Source organism: Camelina sativa, chromosome 18, assembly GCF_030686135.1.
Source record: "Camelina sativa cultivar CO46 ecotype springtype chromosome 18, ASM3068613v1".
NCBI classification, from domain to species: domain Eukaryota; kingdom Viridiplantae; phylum Streptophyta; class Magnoliopsida; order Brassicales; family Brassicaceae; genus Camelina; species Camelina sativa.
This window is the reverse complement of record NC_141897.1, coordinates 13,145,021-13,153,052: the sequence shown is the minus strand read 5'-3', so window position 1 is coordinate 13,153,052 and position 8,032 is coordinate 13,145,021.

The window sequence follows — 8,032 nt, the reverse complement described above, 5'->3', positions numbered from 1 at the left end:
AATAAACCGAATAATTCGGTTAGGTTTTCGGTTTATTTTGGATGTTTCACTTATTTTTTGTTAATTCGGTTATTTTTTGTTTGTCGGCCAAAATATTCATTGAAAAGGCCCAATGGACATTACAAGTGATAGAAATACAGGCTCAGCCCTTCACCCATTCTTATGATACATGGATGTTAGGCCTCCATATTTTTTGAGATTTTTAATAACAAAAATAAGCCTCAAAAAATATTTTTACTGCAAAAATAGACTTTAATTTTACGAAAATTATAGATTTAGCTTCAAGTTTTAAATTTATCTACTTTTTTATTATAAAAGTAGACCTTATTTTCCAAAATTTTAAAATTTAATTTCAATTTTATTTTTTTATCTATAAAATCTATTAAAAAATAATTGTTTTGTATTGGACCACAAATTTCATTTGGTCGGCCTGAGTACAAGTCTAATCTCCTCCATTTACATCCTTAATTAAAATAAAAAACAGCTTAATCCTAACTAAAGAGATAAGATTAAGAAAAAAAAGGAGCCATGTGTTGACAGATGTTAACACGCAAGAAGGAGAGATGTGACACAGTCGGTGCCGGTGCAGATCCACGATCTGACTCAACTCCGCCGCTAGGCTTTGAAATTCCACCACCGGAGCTCTTCTACAGATTTCGCCGTTGCATATCTAGATAAAACCCGTCGTTTCTGTCTTGAATTTCTGCCAAAAGACTTCTTCAAGTCTTCATCTTCTTAACCCAAACTCCTAGAGGGAGGCTCCGCCTAAGACCTAAATAAGGTCAACTTCAGAAGAAGCATGACGATGAAGATATTGTTCCAACTTAAGAGAGTAGTCAAGCTGACGGTATGACGAGGGAGATCCATCGATGGCTAACGGGATCAAAATAAAGGCCTGTAAAAGAGAGAACACATATCCAAACTTACCGAAGCTAAGTTTGGAATTATTTAAATCCGACTAAAGTCGGAACAAAAAACTAAAACTACAAACAAGAAAACTAATCCGACAAAAGGTCGGAAGATAACGATAGATATGGCTTTTCTCTCTCTCAAAGGTTTGGGAGAGATAAGAGAGAGAAAGCCTTCCTGACGTGCACTTTGTTAATTCGGTTAACATTGGTTATTTTGATTAAATTAAAGTACTTCGGTTCAGTTAAATGTGGGTATTTTGGTGAAAATTAGATATAATGTTGGTAAAAGAAGAAGAAGTTTTAAATTATACATGTTTCATTTTAATAAGTTTTCAGAAACTGATATGGCACTTTTAGTTTTATTCTATTCATTCTTCTTTTGTTGAATAATTATTCTAATCATTCTTATGTTTCAAATATTATGATGTTTTAGTAAATAATTTTGTTTCAAAATTAGTTACATTCTCATTATTTTATACAAAATTTTTTTTTTTTTTTTTTTTTTCTATTTTGCATAACTTTTTCTTTACCGGTGGAAAATATCTCTTTTAGATAATAAGTAATGTTTTAATAAAAAAATCACTGAAAAATAATAAAAAAAAACTCTTTAAATCGCCAGTTTTGCAATTTTACGTCCTATCACTCCAAAGTACAGATTAATCCTATGTTATTAAAAATAATAATCAATATAACTCTTATATGTATATGATACATGTTTTTTACGTTCACGTATATTAATTTGTTAGGCATGGGCATAAAATCCGAATCCGAAAATTCGAACCGTATCCAAACCGAAATAAGTGGATTAAAACCGAACCGATATTAAGGAAATAACCGATCGGTTCTTGGCTTTTATTATTTTGGATATCGAATATTATCGTATCTTTTATTTACTAGGTGTTTTCCCACGCAATGCGTGGGTTGTTGTGTAGTTGGCACTTTCTTGTTTTTTTTGGTCTTTTCATTTTCTCTTTTGTATTATTTCGTTTTAATTAGGCATATACGGGCTTCGCAGTCACTTGTATTTATACACTATGTTTATACCATTTCGTTTAGATATGTACAATTATGGCGTTTATTTTTTATGAATTATAAGGATGTTGTTCTTGCTTTTGAGGACCCAATCTTATCATTGATTGATATTGTTTCCAATACATTTATTGTATTTTAGATTTTCTAATTAACTACTTATGTAAACTCTTCATACGTCGATGTTGCAATAATAAGTTATTTTTAAAAAATAATTATCTTCCGTGTAAGTGATTATGTATATATGTCTATGTTTTGGTCTAATATCAATAAGATCGTTTCTGTTTTTCTTTAGTTGGCTTTGAAACCAGTTTTGAGTTAAACAAATAATGGGTCGAATTATGGTGTTAATAAGTAATATAAATTCTTATGTATATATATTGTATATATGTGACTATAAGTTTAGCTAACTAAAAAATTCTGTTATATTTAAATATAATATATATATATATATATATGTTTTTTTATTTGTGGGAGGAATGTATGGAATTATTGGATATAAGTTGTTTTTGAGTTAAATGACCTTTTATGCCTTTAAAGTGAGTTAAATATTAATAAATTTTTATATGTGTCTTGACTTTTTTTAAAAAGAATACCAAATGTTTCCTTCCAAATTTGAAGTGACATAGTATTTTAGTTTTCTTATATGATTATATGAACTTCAATGTAAAGTTTTTCAAAGTAATAAGTACACTCGTACTGATTGAATTATAAAATTTGGAGAAATGTTTATTTCGATTAATCATCTGCTCTTTAAATATATTAAATAAATAATGTATGTTGTTGTTCCTACAAATAGGACAACATATATTATAGTTTAACTATGGAGTTAAGCAATGGAAATGGAACTTGTGATTGGAAGACAAAATGTTTATATATATTATTTTACACATTGATCGTTTAAAAAATGAATAGGAACATCTAATTCTCAAATAAAGTTGATTTTTTTGTTAAAACCAACATATGTGAATTTAAATTTAACTATGCAAATTTTAAAAATAAATATGAATAGATTAGAAGGGCAAGAAATATTTTTTGATATAAATAAAATAAAAATTGAAAACAATGTTAAATATATATAATGCTTTCAAAATTAAAATATAGAATCAAACTCTTACAAGTTACAACACATATGAGATATAACAACATTTGATATTGGTGGGAGAGGAGGAGAGAATGATTACTATAAGATGGTAATCCAAATTAGATAATGGAGATGAATCTTTAAAAAATAGAACAATGTAAAATATATATTAAAATATAGAATCAAAATCTTACAACACATATGAGATATAACAACATTTGATATTGGTGGGTGAGGAGGAGAGAATGATTACTTATAAGATAATAATCCAAATTAGATAATGGAGATGAATCTTTTAAAATAAGAACAATGTAAAGTATATATCATGTAGTCTCTAAAATTAAAATTTAGCATTAAAAATTTACAATGACATTTCATTTGTTTTTTTCAACCCATACAACAAAAATAAGAAATCAAAAACAAAATAAAAAAACAAAAAAAATGATTTGAGGTATTGTAGAAGAGAATGAGAGAATGTGAAAATGAGATAGTAAAAGAATGTCAATATGAGAGAATGAGAGATTGAGAGAATGCTTATTTATATGATAAGAAATGATGGAACTTACATTTAGAATTATGGAGTTACAATAGTAATTTATTGTGTTTGAATGAAATTGAGTGGTAGAATATGATTAATGCATAATTTATTTTATTTTCAGTTATAATTTTATTTTAATGTGTGAGTTAAATGTATTATTTTTATTGGGTCTTAAATACTTTTTAAAGCAATTAGAAAGCAAATAAAAAAATAAAAAAAATTAGAAAACATTAAATGAAAATCAACCAATAAGGAGAGACCAAACCTTACTTTTATATATATGATATATTGCTTTAAACTTTGAATTGGGAAATATATTATAAACAATAATTTTACATGAGAAATATATTAATTTAGCCTACCAAAATATGAATATAAGTTTAGCCAACCAAAATAATTATAAAATATTAAAATTTAACCAAAAATATTTTCTCTTGAAAGATAAATAAGTTAGTAGGAGAAATGAATTAATGTACAATTATTGGATAGGAGTTACATTTGAGTTAAATGGAGTTACATGCGTTTAATTATAAATAAATATTTTAATTTTTTATAACCTAAAATAAAAGGAATACTAAGTGGTCGAATCAAAATTCACATGATTTGGTTGTTTGTTGATATAAACTCAACACTTACACATAATATTTCAAAATAAAAAAATATTACTTTTGAAGTGACAAACTTAATTAGTTTTCTTATAAAATTATATGAATTCTTCAATCTCAATAATTTTAAAACCCCAAGGATAACTTATATTTTTTTGGTTTTTTTTGTTTTTCACTAATCAATTTAATTTATAGTGCTAGATTTCATATTAATGGTTTCATCTTTAGAGAAATTAGTTAAATGATATTTTTAAAATTATATTTTATTTTTATATTTAAGTTTCAGTTGAATATGATTTCTTTTTTGGATCATTTTTTATTTTGATTAAACACACAAAAACCTCAAATCATTTAAAAATAATATGTATTATATTGATCTTTGCAGATTTATCAATTGGATCACAAAACAAAATAGTCTTTATAAATAGAGTTGATAGACTTTACAAAACAAAATAGACTTTATAAATGGATAATTATATTGATCTTTAAATAGTATATTGATCTTTATAAATTATTAAAAATGATACATGAATATGTGAGATAACCAGAGACATAATAGATAATTAGATATGACTCATTTCAACTTCATGATCTTATTGTGTGGTGAATATTGTAAGAAAGTATGAAAATAATGACTTATAAGATGCTAATAAAAAATAGAAAATGGAGAAAAACCTTTTAAATGATTAAAAAAATATATATAAGATATACATATCATATAAACTCTAAAACTAAGCTTTTACAATGATATTTGATTTGATTTTTTATAACCCATACAACCACAATAGCAAAAAAAAATACAAAAACAAAAAAGATATTTGAGAGTAGTGGAAGAAGATGAAAGAATGAAAGAGTGATAGATTAAGAGAATAAGATAATGAGTATTTATAGGAAGAGAAATGATGAAAAATTACATTTGGAAAAATGAGAGTTACTGTTGTTCAAAAAAAAAAGTAAAATGAGAGTTACAATTCTAATTTATTGTTTTGTTTTAATACAATGATTAATACAACTTAGTGGAGAAATAAAGTTAATGCATAATTTATAGGGGAATTTATATGATTTCAGTTTTATATTATGTGAGTTAAATGTGAAAATTAATTGTTTTTAAATTGGTGTTTTAATATAAATTTTTTTTGTTAAAATTGCATTGCCAAGTGGACCAATAAGGAGAGAGTGAAACCTTACTTATATATATATGATTTATATGGTTATATGAGAACCTTGTCATTTACTTAATTTCTATCTTTTTTTTTTAATTTTAATACTCCCTTAATATGGTTATTTGGGTGCAATAAGATTAAAAAGTATTCGAATAAAATATTGTCCAATAACTTTTGGTTTAATTTTGGTTATCGACAATCATATCCGAACCGAACCAAAATCCGAATTATCTGAACCAAAACCGAACCAAATTTTATAAATACTCGAATGGATGTTAGAGTCAATATCCAAAAAATCCGAAATCCGAAAAATTCGAACCGAATCCGATCCAATATCCGAGCGCCCAGGCCTAAAATTTTTAATGTGGATTTGAACTCCTCTTCGTGGGAGGCTTGGAGTTTAGATTTGATATATCATTTATCAATAGTTTACAAATTTGACGAGGATGATAGCGGGGTATTTTACATATTATACTATTACTCTACTTCGCGGGATTAACTTTTATTTTTTGGAGTTCAATCATAAATAGAAAAAAAATAGCAATTTTGAGAGTTTTTTTCTGCATAAACCCTCTACCTAACAAAATGTGGATTTTGTCAAACACATCATTTCTAAATATTAACTCCAGTTACCAGGAAAAAAAACTTTAATTTAGCAAATGCATTCGAATATTTTTAATTTGTTTCAAAAACTATTATCTTAGTTTTAATATTGGATTTTATAATTAAAAGCTGAACAAAAAAAACCCTTCAACATATATAAAATAAAGAAATTTCAACATTATTTGTTTCATGCATTGGTACGAATGATTGCATAATGTATCATAATATATAGAGACTAATTTTCTTGATCTAGTGTACAAGATTCATCCGTATCACCGATTTAAGAAGAAAGACTACTTGATGTTTGTTCAAAAAAAAAAAAAAAAAGACTACTTGATTAAACATTTCCCAATGGCATGTGGAAAAGTCTACAAGCGTGCTATAATCAAAATTGACATTTAACTATCATCATTATCTCTTGATTAGTAACATTGATATCTTGTATATATGGATTTTATAATAGTCATTAGGATACATTAGTCTGAACGCTTAGACTAATAAGACTAGTAAAATATCAATAAACTTAAAAAATAATATAAGTTTCAACTAATACAAAAACTTCAACCAGCGTGGTACAATAGTCGATATCTAGGTTGAATTCTATATCCAAATAAATAATAATATTCTTGTTTACGATAAATGATAAAAGTCTAAAAACTTTTAAGTTAACTAGAATCTAGTAAAACAAAGACGCATAAGTTTTAAGTAAAGCTAATAGCTTGAATTTAGTTTCATGATGAAGGGAAAGATGATATATCCCGAATTATAGTTATACCAACATCAACCCACTAGATTCTCTATTGTTGAAGCAGAGCGTCTCCTATCCAATCCACAAAACTGGCGAAGCAACGTGTGTTAAAAAAATCAGTTCATATCAAAAGAGGGATCATAAAAAGTGCATGCCAAAGTCATGTTATCGAAGAACACGTATTCGAATCTTAAGATAAAAAATCATCCAGAAGTTGTTAAAACTATATCAAACAATTACTGCTTGTCTGCTTATTTTAGTTTTCAACCAAACAAATGTTATTTTATGAGTAAGATAGGAAGACTTTGCTAAAAAATAGTATGAGAATATAGAGTAGTTGAATATGTGCGTGGCTCTTACTTTGTTAGGTGAGAGAGCATTAACTGCTTACTTAGACTAAAAAAACTCCTCTTCTTGTTTCCTTTAGATGGGTCTATCCATACCATGCAAAACTCCTCTCATACACGTCATCGATGTGTAAAGCATTTTTATGTTCAAAGGTAGATTCCAAATCTTGGTCGGTCTAAATATAAGATATGTTAAGGTTATCTAGAGCAATGCTTTTTGAAAATTTCGACTGCTTTTTATTAAAAATGATCGTAAACAATACAGAATATTGACATAACAACTTAGAAATTTCTTGGACAGACGTGTCGAACAGAAATGGTTTTGGCCCCATGAACAAACATTATTAAATTACAATCTCTGGATAGGTTTAGAACGTCCACTTTATGAACCCTGATTATGGTTAATTTCCTCAAATTTATATGAATAATCATATTATGCATAGTCTTTTCAATTTTCAATGTAAAGTAAAGAGGAGTTAATATATACAAAAATTTATCGTCAGTTATTTGTAGGACATTTATAAAATTGCTGATGGAAAATAAAACGTAGGAGTGCACTGGAAAAATATCTTCTAAGGACATTTTTTTGTTGTCGTCTAATATTATAAAACATGGAAAGATATATTGTCAATTACAACTTGAAAATGAAAAACAAAGATATATATTTTCGGAGTGTAAAGCCCCAAAAAAAAAAATTAAGTTGGTGAACAAGTAGAAGTTCCCACAAACATAAATCGAAATTAAGAGGAAAAAAATACAAAGTAGATAACTTAAACTCGAAAAATAAAAGGAACATTTAAACTAAGAATATAAGTAACAAAGCATAATCTTTATACAACATACTAGTCTTAAAATGCAAGAATAGCTCTTTTCCCCAACTATATGCAGATGAGATTTATCAAAGATGCATACAATCAATCCAAAATTAACATCAACTACATTCTATCACGAAGATAACCAATATCTAAAAACAGAATCAAAGTCTTCGTAACCTGGCAAGCAAG